The sequence below is a fragment of the Balaenoptera borealis genome, assembly GCF_965194805.1.
Source record: "Balaenoptera borealis genome assembly, chromosome: 17".
Lineage (NCBI taxonomy): Eukaryota > Metazoa > Chordata > Mammalia > Artiodactyla > Balaenopteridae > Balaenoptera > Balaenoptera borealis.
The window spans coordinates 27508815-27523452 of NC_138876.1; the positions used below are offsets into that span (position 1 = coordinate 27508815).

At 37.5% G+C, this 14638-nt stretch overlaps 1 pseudogene across 1 annotated transcript; it reads right to left on the bottom strand.

Moving 5' to 3' along the window:
• Positions 1 to 8433: 8433 nt before the first annotated feature.
• LOC309615077 (importin subunit alpha-1 pseudogene) lies at positions 8434 to 14253 on the bottom strand (annotated as a pseudogene). The gene has a single exon. The product of its transcript is annotated as an importin subunit alpha-1 pseudogene (transcript).
• Between the last annotated feature and the right edge of the window lie 385 nt (positions 14254 to 14638).

Consider the following 14638-nt stretch of genomic DNA (forward strand, 5'->3'; position numbering starts at 1 on the left):
AAAATCTCCATCCACCAACATGAGGCTTTTCCTGGAATGGTACATAAATGGTTAGCCTGGCCTTTCTCAGTCCTGAGAAAGCTGAATGAAGGAAGAGAGAGAATCTACTGAAAAAAACACCTGGAGAAGAGAGATCTAGGTTAGATTCAAAGCCACACACACACTTTATGTAAAGGAAATTTCACTCCCTAAGAAGCCTAAGAGCCAGAAGCCAGAATTTCCAAGCAAGGGAGAGAAAAAAATCTAATACCCCAAATTTGTTAGACTATTTTGGGAGACACAGATTCCATTTGAAAGCCAGATGGGAAGAGGAGTGGACTGAAGTCATTTTTACTGGCCTCTTCTCCCTTCCCCTTAACCTCTAACCACACCTATTGACTTCCAATGACAACACCCTGCTGCAGCCCTTCCAGGATGGCTGTGGAAAACCCGTTGCCCAAAATAATAGGCCTACAGTCACCCAGGTTTGGACAAAGCTCACAAATAGGCTTTAAGTCATCTCTCAAACCCCCAAGTTTGCCAGCTCTGATACAAGGACCGGCATAAATCTATGAAATGAATACGGAATGATTTTCTCACACTTAAACTTATTTCCAGACTGAACAATTCCTAGGAATGGTCCATTCTCTCTGAATGAACATAAATGTGAGCTGGCTCCTGGCTGCACTTCACTCCAACACTAATATAAGGCCCACATAATCACTTACTTCCCAGACCTCTGTCTTCCTTGGGGGACATTTGGATAAACTGCCCAGCAGGCTTCCTGATACAAGGCAACTCGGCACAGCTGTTCCCAGTGCAGCCAGGAACCAGTCACAAGCAATTCTGTGACATTTGGACTAAAACTCCTGAAGTCCAGAAGCTTATTTATGAGAAGAAAAACATTAAATCCCCTCCTTGAGATGGACCAAAGGAGACTCTCCTGTAACCATGCATCTGAACTCACCGGGAAGCTCTGACCTCCAGAGCTTACTCCTGCTCAGCTTGCTGGTTTCCCAGGCTTGGATCCCACACGCTAAGCTCTCAAATCCTCTGGAATCTATTACTTTTTTGACATACCTGGATTGACTCTGCATAATTGGCATGAGCTGGGTACACTCTGGCCAAGAAGGCTGACTAAAGCTGCTTCCCCAGGCAGGTAACACAGGACCAGATATAACCCTGATAGATTTGGAAAATCCATAGCCCTAAGCCATACAGAAAACTAGGTCTGGGTAAAATGTATCTCTGTGACCCAAGAGTTAGACATATCTTGCACGAAAAGGATGATTAAAAGGGGCCTTCCTCCATAAAGACAGAACCATAGCTGTTTCCTTGTCTTCACTCGGTCCAATCTAGTCATAAAAACTGGTTCTCTAGAGCCTTGTATTATCACAGGCCTCAAGAAATCCTTGAAATATAGCCTCGGGGAGGAAAAAAAAAAAAAACTCCTGAGCAAAGAGACTGAATATAAACATATCTTGTCCCCCCTCCCCCCGCCACCCTTGGTCATCCTCTGCATAGCCTAGAGTAATAGAGACTTCACTTCCTAAGGAAAAAGGGTGATCCACAGCCATTATGGAATTATATATCAGCTTAGTTCACCAGATTTGGGATGGCTTTGGTGTTCTTTATCAAAACTCCAAGAAGAAAACATAGGAGTAAATGTTTTTGACGTTGGGTTATACAGACTTCTTAGACACAACACCAGAAAGCAAGAGACCAAACTAAACCTCTTATGAGGAATATTTTCATGAACTTAAATGTTCATTTTACATTTTTATGCTAAAAGGGGATTATTTATCATCACCTGAATAGAAAGTTTAAAAAAGAAGGAATTTCCTTCTGATAGTGACACTCGGTTGTCATATGTTCTAGCTGTTAATGTGACTTTAGAAAGGGTTTGTGTATGCCTGAGTGGTGTCTTCTGGAATCTTCAGGGAAGCAGGTGTTCTGCACGGTTTGGGGCTACCATTTCTAGCACTTTCCAGAAATTATCTGGTACTGTGAAATATAACAATACATATTAAAAGAATCAGATATTTGCTTCAGTTTGTCTCTAAGCAATTAAACATAAAGAAGCAAAAAAAAAAAAAAAACGTCAGAGACAAGTTATATAATTTAAAAATTGGTTTTCAAGCACTAAACAGAACAGTACATCTCTTCCATAAATACCAAATATCCTATGTTTAGGATGAAGACATGGAAATATTTGTTTTTAATTTGTCCATACTTACCACTGGTAGATATGTTTCCTGCTGTTCAAAAACATAATAGTTGAAGGCAAAGCAGTAAACCTTTTAGAAAAAATTATTTTCATGCCCTCAAGGTAGAGAAGAAAAAATTTTTAAACAGAACTCAAAATTAAATACATGCTGACCAAAAAAAAGAAAAGACTGGTATATTCAATTGTATTAAAATTAAGAACTTCAATTCAAAAAAAATTTAATGTACTAAAAATTCTATTAGTAAAGGGTGTTTGCAGCATGCATAATAATAAATGACTAATATCAAAAATATTATTTTTAAGTCTATGAGTTACAAAGGAAAAATACAGTCTAATCAGGCACTTCAAAAATAAAGGACACTCAAACAGACCTTTGAAAACAGGCTCAATTTCATTAGTAATCAGAGATTTGCAAATTAAAATCACAAGGAAGTACGGAGCACATCCTCCAGGTTGGCAAAAACTTTTAAAGTCTGACAACATCAAGTATTTGCAAGGATACGGGATAAGAAGAACTTTCATACATGGCTGATATAATTACTTTGAAAATAGTTTGGCCTGATGTGGTATAGCTGAACATTCACATACCTTACAATCCAGCACCTCCATTTTTAGATTTAAATGGTGGGAAATCTCCTGCACCTGTGCACCAGTTGACATATTAAAAAGTATTTCTAACAGCATTGTCTTTAATAGATAAAAACAAAAACAAACAAAGCAAAAACTGGAAATAACCTGATGGTATATCAATAGTAAGTTGAATAAATAAATTGTAATACATACAGCAGTACATGTTTTTACCATACAGTGGTAAAAATAAATGAAACATGCTGCATATATCCATATGGATGTGTTAAACATAGTGTTGAACAAAAGCAGTAAGCCACAGAAAAATGTATAAAATATGATGGTATTTATACCCAGGCCCAAAATAGACAAAATTAAGTAAAGTATTGCCTATGGATACATACTGAGATAGTAAAAACATAAAAGTAAAGGAGTGATTATCACAAAAGCTAAGATTGCATTTTGGACTGGGCAATTGTTGGGAAGAGGGCTAAATCAGGAGGTGTACACATTGGGGGTAAGGTGTCTTTAAACACTAATAATATTTATTTCTTCAACGAGATTATGTGGGATGGATATGTATACACACACACACACATATACACATGTGTGTGTATATATATATATATATAAAACATTATACTTGTGTGTAAATTACACAATTTAAAAAATCTGAAAACGTAATTCATCATATAAAAAAGACACACTACTATGTATACTACAGATTTTTATTATTATGCTTTTAGGGAATTGCTAGATTGACTCTTGTGGTTAACTTGATAATAAATGTCATTAAACATTAACTGGTTTTGTTTTCTATTAAATAGGCTGATTGAATCTAATCAAGATGTTCAAAATGATGAAAACAATTTTCTGTGTAGGGTAGGAATTAGAAAAACAGAAAGAAATAAAGAAAAGAAAAGAGTAGAATCACCTCTCGAATAACCTATCAAAACACAAATGATTCCCAGATAGTTGAGATAAATGAGTGGCCAGTCACTTGCACAATTAAGACAGTATGATGTGTAAGATCCCTTTTAGTCTAAGTCTAATATGCTTTAAAAAATAATTATACCACAAATCTTCTAGGCACAAAACACTGCCTATTGCCAGTTATAGTGTACTGACAAATTCTTATTTTGATTTTATTTTCTCCCAACATGAGCCATGAAATTCAAGCTGCGATTAAAGATTAGCTCTCAAGTGTAAACGATAATGTTTTTTCATCTATTACTACAAACCATATTTCCTATTGGAAGCAATGTGGCTTTATGAGATAGCCCTTATAAAAGAGCTTAATAATTACCAATTTTACACCTAATTCTCAGAAGTAAGGTGCCATTTCTTGGTGACTATGTTCAAGAATAAAACTGTTGGAAATAATATGTACCTATAGGTATATCACAGGGAAATCCTACATGATAATAAACTTTGGAGGAAGTCTCTAAGATAGATATTTGTAAAGGAAATATCTCAAGTCAAGATCACAAAAATGTGAGGTGGTTCCACTGTGTCTGTGAGCCACTATTTTCTGCTCCACAATCCTTATTTTAAGAACATGGACAAATTGCAAAATATCCAGGAAAGTGTTTGAGATGATTAGGGATATAGACATCATCATCTTAAAGTTTAAGGGGAAAAAAAAAAGCCTGCATGGTCTAAGGACATTTATCCTAAATAAGAGAGAAGAGAACACTAACAGGAAACCATCTAGATATCTTCAAATATTCAGAAGACTACGATAATGAGATATACACCTTTTTCTGTATGGCACAAAGGGAAGTCAGTGTATCTTTATGTAGATGTTAAAAAGACAGGTTTCAATTCAAGAAAAAAATAAAAGGAGAACTTTTAATTACAGCTATCCAAAAATGTCAATAAATGGTCTGACTGATAAGGTGGTAATCTAGTCATGGAAGGGGTTTAATCAAAAACTTATAGACCATCACACATCCTGTAGATGAGCTTTTCTTTTGTGTGGTAGATTGACTTAAATGACTGCTAACGTTCCTTTTTAAATCAAAGATTCTCAAGTTTCCTCCCATGATGATTCATTAACCTATTTTCAGAAGTTGCTTACCAAAATGCTATGGGTTTATATAAAAACTAAAGTCATGTTATCTGAACATTCATTTTAGCCAAATAAGTTAGAAAATAAGTGCTTTTCCTTCATTTGATTATTTTGATTGCCCTCGATGGTATAATCATCATTACCAAATTTGGACAGGGTTAATCTGGAACACAACCTGTGGCTTTTAAATAAGAGCTGCCGTAGTTTAAAAATAGTCCAGATGAACAAAGGAAATTGCTATTTCAATTCAAAGGAGAACTGACGCTAGCAAGTACCAGCGTGTTGATGGAAGAGTGTGTACAATCATTGTCTAAAAGCAAACACTTCAGTCAAAGAGAACTGCAAGGACAGACCTCTTCTCTTTTTACAGTATAAAATCTGAACTTTCCTGTCAGTGACAAGGTTAAAGCAGTACACCACCCACTCAGAAAATGAATCAGACACAAAGAGGCAGATTCTCCCAGAACTTAAAGCACTTCTGAAAGCTGCCTTAACTCTTTCACAATACAGGGAAACAACAACAAAAAAAGGAAAGTATCCAAAAATACTTTTGTAGGTATAAAAAGTTAATACATTTAATGCTATTACTCATGTTGGGACAATGGAAAGCATTCCAAATGTCCAACATTAGGGGATAATTAATAAATTATAATTTATCCAAGCAATATAATATTACAGTATTCTGAAATCATTACACTCATTATGTGTCATAACTATAAACCTTAAAATGACCGGTGCTAGGTAGACAATAAAACATCACAAATCTACAGGTGTGTGTTACGTTTAAAAAATACATAAAAATATTAGAAGGCCAGACAAGATAGCAATCTACCACAGGATGCTGGCTTTGCACCTGTGCTTGACCCTAGAGAAGCTGCACAAAGAAGAGGGAGATGAGTGGATCTCAGAACATCATGCAGATGACATGATCTTATACATCAAATAACTATTAAAACTAATAAATGAATTCAGTAACATTTAGGATACAAAATCAACATACAAAAATCAGTTGTGTTTCTATACACTAACAACAAACTATCCAAAAGAGGCATTAAGAAGATAATCCCATTTACAATAACAACAAAAAAGTAAAATAAAATATTTAGAAATAAATTTTAACCAAGGACATGAAAGATTTGTTTGCTGAAAACTATAAAACACTGATGAAAGAAATCAAAGAAAATACAAATAATGGAAAGATAGCTCATGTTCGTTGATTGGAAGATTTAATATTGTCAAAATGTCCACGCTACCCAAAACGATCTATAGATTCAATGCAACCCCCATCAAGATTCCAATGGAATTTTTATAGAAATGGAAAAACCAATCCTAAATTCATATGGAACCAGAAAAGACCCCAAAATAGTTAAAGAAATCTTAAGCAAGAACAAAAAATTTGGAGATATCACATCTCCTGACTTTATGCTACAAAACTATAGTAATCAAAGCACTATGGCACTGACATTAAAATAGACAAATGGACCAATGGAACAGCAAAGAGATCACATAAACCCACACATATACAGTCCACTAATTTTTGACAAAGACACAAAGAATATACAATGGAGAAAGGATAGTTTATTCAATAAATGGTGTTGGGAAAACTGGATATCTACCTGCAAAAGAATGAAATTGGATCCTTATCTTACACCATATACAAAAATGAACTCAAAGTGGATTAAAGACTTAAATACAAGACCTGAATCCATAAAACTCCTAGAAGAAAATATAGGGATTAAGCTCCTTGACGCTGGTCTTGGTGATTAATTTTTGTATCTGACACCAAAAGCACAGGCAACAAAAGCAAAAATGAACAAGTGGAACTATGTCAAACTAAAAACCTCCTCAAGGCAATGAAACAGTTAACAAATTGAGAGGGCAGCCTATTGAATGGGAGAACATAGTTACAAATCAATATTTGATGAGGGGTTAACATCCAAAATATGTAAGGAACTCATACAACTCAATATCAAAAAATCCCAATAACTCAACTTAAAAATGTGCAAAAATCCCTAAATAGACATTTTGCTAAAGAAGACATATAAATGGCCTATAGGTATATGAAAAGATGCTCAACATCACTAATCATCTGGGAAAGGCAAATCAAAACCACAGTGAGATATCACCTCACACCTGTTAGAACGGCTATTATCAAAAGACAAGGGCTTCCCTGGTGGCGCAGTGGTTGAGAATCTGCCTGCTAATGCAGGGGACACGGGTTCGAGCCCTGGTCTGGGAAGATCCCACATGCCGCGGAGCAACTAGGCCCGTGAGCCACAACTACTGAGCCTGCGCATCTGGAGCCTGTGCTCCGCAACAAGAGAGGCCGCGATAGTGAGAGGCCCGCGCACTGCGATGAAGAATGGCCCCCGCTTGCCGCAACTAGAGAAAGCCCTCGCACAGAAACGAAGACCCAACATAGCAATCAATCAATCAATAAATAAATCTTTAAAAAAAAAAAAAAAGGCAAAAGACAACAAGTATTGGTAATAATATGGAGAAAAGGGAACCCTTGTACACTGTTGGTAAGAATGTAAATTGGTACAACCATTATGGAAAACAGTAAGGAAGTTCCTCAAAAATAGAAGTACCATATGATCCAGCAATCTCACTCTGGGTATATATCCAGAGAAAATAAAATATTTCAAAGAGACATCTGTGCTCCCATGTTTACTGCAGCATTATTCACAATAGCCAAGATGTGAAACAACCTAAGTGTCCATCAACAGATGAACAGGTAAAGAAAATTTGGTATGTATATACAATTGATTATTATTCTGCCTTTTAGAAAGTAAATCCTGCCATTTGTGACAAAATGGATGAGACTGGAGGACATTATGCTAAATGAAATAATCGAGACAAATATTGCATGATCTCACTTATATATGTAATCTTAAAAAAAAAAAGTTGAGCTCATAGTAACAGAGAGTAGAATGGTAGATACCAGAGTCTGGGGGGAGGAGGGAAAAGGGGAGATATTGATCACAAGATACAAAATTTCAGTTACAAGATAAACAAGTTTGGGGACCTAATGTACAGCATGATGACAATAATAATAATGTATTGTATACTTGAAATTGCTAAGAGAGAAAATCTCAGGTGTTCTCAACACAAAAAAATAGTAACTATGGAAGATTGATGGATATGTTAATTAGTTTGTGGTAATCATTTCACATTTTATACATATATCAAAACATCATGCTATATACCTTAAATATATACAATTTTTATTAGCCAAAAGTAAATACATCAAAAAATTTTTAAACATATAACTGTCAGAAACCTCTAAGGAAACAAGTTGGTTGGGTCCCAGTCAGGTGGGGGTAATGAGGGAAGAGGAGAAGGGCAACCCAGAACAGAAGAGGGTCCAAAACCATGATCATGGGAATAGATTGAGGAGAACTTCCTTGTTTGGGCTTTGATGCTACCTCACATAGTCCTGGATCATAGGCAGTAGGAGCCAGCCAGGATCAGCCAGAGCTAAATAGAAGCTTCAGGGTAATATCCAGGCAGGGATGGATCCTGGAACTAGTGAGGAGAAGCAGAAAACAAGAGGTGCACGTAGGTGGGCCAACACCTAATTATTAGTTTACTTCTCCTTTTATCCCATTAAGTCAGCAGCTCTCAAAACTTGGTTCCTGATTGGCAGCATCAGCATCAACTGGTAACTTCTTCTTCTTTTTTTTTCTTTGAAGTAAAGGGTGGAATTTAATCTTTATTTACAGGACACTACAAGATACGAAATTCCACATAGAAATAAGAAACCCATTGAGAGGAGAAGCTTCATACAGTATGTACAGTTTGGAACTGTTCAAGTATAGTTTCATTGTAAAAAGCGCTACAATAACAAACCACATTTAAAAAGAGTTCTTAGTAGAGAAACAGTAAGACAAACTTATACCAAACGTAGTACACAGCAAACAACTTTATGCCTCAGATGTACAATCTAAAAGTTGAAGGTCCCAGCAGTGCCATCCTGAACTTGGAATGTATAGCCTTCAGAGGTAGTTTCTGGCACAACATTTTGATCTTCCTCTTCCTCCACAGAGAAATACTTCTCAATCAGGTTTAATGAAGCTTTGTACACAGACTCATTTTCATGGTTCTGTAGAGCTTAAATTTTGTCCAAACCTCCACATTCTTCAATCATTATACTAAGTTTCTCAGTTTTGCCTAGTTTCTTAGCAGCCTGAAAGATATTTGAAATGGCATCCAGAATAACAAGATTAATTTTGGTATCTTTCACAGTTAGGAGGTTCATCAACGGCTCTATTATGAACAAGGTATATAATCTGCTCAACTGTTCCACCACGTGTATAGTTGGTCACAGCCCATACAGCTTCCTTTTGCGTCTTAAAGTCTGCCTTAGAGAGAATGCCAACAAGGAATGGGACTAATCCATGATTTACAACTTGTATCTGGTCCTGTGGCCAGCCATGATGTTTGACGTTGTCCACATAGCTTCCTTCTGAATATTAGTTTTGGAGTTTGTTAGCAGTGCTCCTGCATCTATTACAACCTGAGTCTGTTCATCTGCCCCATTGACAATATTCCCTATGGCTCTTTGCGCAGGAGTCACGATTGGCAATTCAGTAGCTCCTAAAAGCTTCACAAGTTTGGGTACAACCCCAGTTTTCACAACCATTTCAATTGGTTCATTTGGACCATTAGTAAGGTAGGAAATAGCCCAGCAGATATCAGCTAATACTTCTGGATCATCATGATGCAGGAGATGACCTGAAGGAGGAAGAATCTGCTCAACAGCATCTAAGGGGGGTGCAGGATTCTTGTTGCGACAAAGATTTGAAGTGTCCAGGTAAGATTATGTAAGTAACCACATCCTAAAGATGACATATCAGGACCCACCAGAAGTGCCAACAGTGGGTCAACTGCACCATACTTGATAACTGGGTCTTGGAAAACTGAACCATCATCTGCAATGTTTCCTAGAGCCCATACAGCCTTGTTCACTGATGTAAGTGTGGGAAGATGCCAACAGAGAAACGAATGCTGGGATGGCACCTCCATCTATCACAACCTTGGTCTGTTCTGATGTCCCGGAAGCAATGTTACTGAAGGCCCAAGCGGATTCAAACTGAATGGGACTACAATCAGTTCTGCCCAAGAAGGACACAAATTTTGTAATCAAACCAGCCCAGATTATGTTGTCTATGGGGGGCTGTTCTTTCCTAGAAAGCACTTTCCTGGCAGCTTGAGTAGCTTGGAGCTGGCTTTCCAAATTGTTGCTATTTATGCCTTTGACAGTGTCATCAACAGACCAATTTACAGTGCCCTGGTTGTTGCGGTTTTCTTGCAGTAGAGAAGTAGCGTCATCAGGAAAAGAGCTGACATTTCTCCTTTCAGCATCTGGTCATCCTTCTTAGCTTTCCTCAGCTCCACATTAACTTCTATTTGGTGCTGCCTCATTTCTGTACTGTCTTTCCCCTTGTTCTTGTATCTGTTAAGGCAGGCAGCTGGCGAATTAACATTCTCCTTGGTGGACATGGTTATGAGACAAAGGGAGAAAGCTACACAGACAGCTTAAGCTTCCACAGGAGGTGGTATGGGGTGCACAGGCTGTGGGTCGGTTGCCCTCAAAACGTCCACCACGGTCAGCCCAAGGATGGTGTCAACTGGTAACTTCTTAGAAATGTAAATACTCTTCTCCATCGCAAACTTACTGTACCAGAAAGTCTGGGGAGTTGGGCCCAGCATTCTATGTTTTAACAAGCATGACTGATGATTCTGATGCACACTAAAATTATAGAATCACTGGTCTAGGTGATTTTATCCAAGACAAGCAATCATCGGGAAAGAACTGTGCCCTGAGGGAGAGAGACAGTGGGTCGTTGAGAGGTAAGGCAAAATCAAGCGTTGGGGAGGAAGGGATGTAAAGAGGGCATGGTCTAGCCCAGATGGCAAGATCAGAGGCTCCCCACCCTACCGTATCTCCCTGGAACCTACTCCCTAAATTCAACAGGAGGAGCACAAGTTCTATAGAAGAAAGACAACAAATGCAACACTCTGTGGTAGAAGAAGCCAAATTAATGGATTGGTTAAAATAAGAATTTTAAGTAAAATAAAATTTTAATAAAATATTTATCCACAAAGAAACAAAACAGAATGTTACAAACAAGAACCAGGAACAGAATCCCAAGGAGCCAGAATCTGGAGATTCTGAGTATGAAAAATACAATCGTTGAAATAAAAAACTCAAAAGGGGAGTTGAAAAGCACAGAGGATAGCGCTATGAAGAAAGTACCTTAAAAATACAGGTGGAGTGAATGAGATCTGAATGATACCATTTATATAAAGTAAAAGCACAGATAAACAAAACAGCACAATATATATTTCCAAAATGTGTGTATGTATACAACTCAATGAACATAGATTAAAGAATAGAATAACTAAGGGGATGTGAAATTGGAGTAGGGATGAAAATGAAGAAGAAAGATAAAATAAAATGAGAGAGGCCTTGAACAGACCACTGATGTACTCTGCTATGACAGAAAGCATGATAAACTCAGGTCTCTGCCTCCGAGGACCAAAAATAAGATCCTTTTTAAAAGAATCCTATTTTTAAAAGTTGTAATGGAATACACAAGATAATAATAGTTGTGTAAGTATAGGATAAGTTTATGGACATGTTTGCCCATAATTTTAAAGCATTGTAATTTTTTCATTTTATAATAATATCTAATCTAAAAATGAATGCTTTCCTCTAGGGAGTAATTTATATGCTGAGATACTCTGACTTTAATCAATTTATACATTTGCAATATTGAACTGAAGTTTTTTGCAGTTATGAATCACATGAAAAACAGTACCTTCAACAATGCAATGCCATTTTAAGACATTAATCCTCAAGATAACAATACAGACTTTCCAGTCAGTAAATGTCATCCAAAAAGAGAAAATTTGTCTTCATTTAAATTATCTAAGCTTCTGAAACTTGTGTGTCAGTTGCTTTGCTTTATTCATCAAAAATTCCTTTTCTAGTGTTCAACCAGGTTAATGATAAACAGCCTTTACATAGTAAGGTCAAATTGCCTGACATTTCTCTCTAGATATATGTGAAAATTAGAACTGTCCCAATCTGCATTCTTGACAGCACATTACTTTACTTTTGAATATTGCATTTAAATCTTGTGTTATTGTGCCAATATATTTTTGAGATGAAATTCACAGAACACAAAATTAGCCATTTCAAAGTATAATTTGGTAGCATTTAGTAGATTCACAATGGCATGAAACCATCACTGCTATCATTTCAAAATATTTTCATCATCACACAACATTGTAAATCAACTATACTCCAATATAAAATAAAATTTTTTTTAAATTTTCATCAGCCCTGAAGGAGATTCTGTACCAATTTAACTAGTCACTTTCCAGTTCCCTCCTCCCCTGCCTCTGGCAACCACTTTCGGTCTTTCTTTCTGTCTCTCTGCATTTCCCTATACTGGATATTTCATATAAATGGAATCATACAGTATGTTAGTGTTGCTTTTTATATCACTTCTGAAGGAAACCACTTTAAGTGCATGAGAAATTAAAATCTCCGATTGGGACATCCCTAATGGTTTAATCCATATCGGTTTTCAATTAAATATCATTGTTTATATCTATAAACTCCAAACTTAATGGAATATTGAGAAGAAGCTAAACAATGGAGCAAATACAAATGATACACATCTGCCTAAGTCTAGCCTCATCCCCGTCCCCTGCCCTTCCAATCCCTAAAGCTCACTAAACAGCTTCCTCCCAATGTCCTGAATCTCAGGAACACACCATGCCTATTCACGCCTCCCTGTCTTTGTGCATACAAATCCCTGGAATGCATTTCCCTCTGACTGCCTAAAGAACCCTTACTCAGGACTAAGTTAAAAAGACGGGAATAAAGACACAGACCTATTAGAGAATGGACTTGAAGATATGGGGAGGGGGAAGGGTAAGATGTGACAAAGTGAGAGAGTGGCATGGACATATATACACTACCAAACGTAAAATAGATAGCCAGTGGGAAGCAGCCGCGTAGCACAGGGAGATCAGCTCTGTGCTTTGTGACCACCTAGAGGGGTGGGATAGGGAGTGTGGCAGGGAGGTGCAAGAGGGAAGAGATATGGGAACATATGTATATGTATAGCTGGTTCACTTTGTTATACAGCAGAAACTAACACACCATTGTAAAGCAATTATACTCCAATAAAGATGTTAAAAAAACAAAAAACAAAAAAACATCACCTGCTCTTCCAAAGTCTCCATCCTAAATGTTCTCTGACTCCTTCTGCACCACTGTATCACCACCCTGCCTTGCTCTTGCCTCTCACACTGTACCTCCCAAATCATGCTGTAAGTAATACATTTATATGTTAGTCTTTTCTTGACACTGAATTCTTTTGTACCCCTAGTGCCTAGCACAGTAACTGTAACTTTCTAAAAAAAATCAAAGAACTGAATGGATAAGATTGAAAGGATGGGCAAAGTGATCACAAATATTCCGCGGACCCTAGTTAGATAATATTTGATGAATAACAGTGGTCCTCACATTTTGGTCCCTGGACAAGCAGCCTGAGCCCCCCCTGAGAGCTTGTTCCAAACGCAAATTCTTGGGCCAAACTCAAGACCTACTGAGTCAGAAACTCTGGGAGGAGGGGCCTAGCAATTTGGGTTTTAAAAAGCCCTCCAGATGATTGCAATGCGCACTCAAGTTGGAACCACTGATCTAGAAAATCGAGAACGACAGAACAGCTATCTTAACTTGGCCTCTGGAAAAACACACCTCCTGGTTTTCCTGTGACCTCAGAGACTGCTCTTCCCAAGTATCCTTTATTGAATCCTCCTCCTTTTGCCCACACCCCAATGCTGGAGTGCCTCTGGGGTCATGCCTCAGGTCTCTTCTCTGTCTGCACTCACTCTAAGCCCATGTATACCTTCTGTACACTGATGATACCCAAATTTATATCTGCAACCCCACCAGGCCCATATAAATCTACCTTGTCAGTTTCTCCACTTGGATGTCTGCTAGGTATCTATGAACTCTTAATCTTACTCATACACCTATGATTCTCCACTCTGCCTTCTCCATCTCAGCAGACTTGTTTACCAAGTTTCTCAGACCAAAAACCTTGAGGTCATCCTTGATTCTTTTTCTTTTTATAACACCTTACAACCAACCACCCATCAGCATATTTATTCCTGAAACTTCCAAAATATATCCTCAACCGTTTCTCATCATCACTGCTGTGCCACCCATAGTCCCAGCCGCCATTACCTTTTGCTTGGATTACTGCACTAGATGAGTCTCTCTGCTAACATTCCTACTCTAGCACCAAACACACATCCATTCAATTCTACACACACCAGCCAAAATATTAACCAGATTATTCCATTTCCCATCACACATTTATTTTTAACATCCAAATCCTTTCCATGGCCTATAAAACACTACATTAACTTGCCCCACAAACCCATGACCACCATCCTCCTAACCATTCTGATATCCTTTTCTTCAAACACTCAGCGATTCACTTCAGTGGCTATGCTTATACTACTCCCTCTGTTTATAATAGTCTTCCCAGGACTCCTAGGAAGCTCTCCAACACTCTCTTCATCCCTGTCTCCTGAAACTCTTTCTAAAACAGCACCTACCCTTACCGTCTACCTCACTACTTTGTGTTAAGCACTGTTTATATTAGTTGTCTATTGCTGAATAACAAGTTACCCCAAAACTCAGTGGCTTAAACAACACACATTAATTATCTCACAGTTTCTGTGGGTCAGGAGTCCAGGTA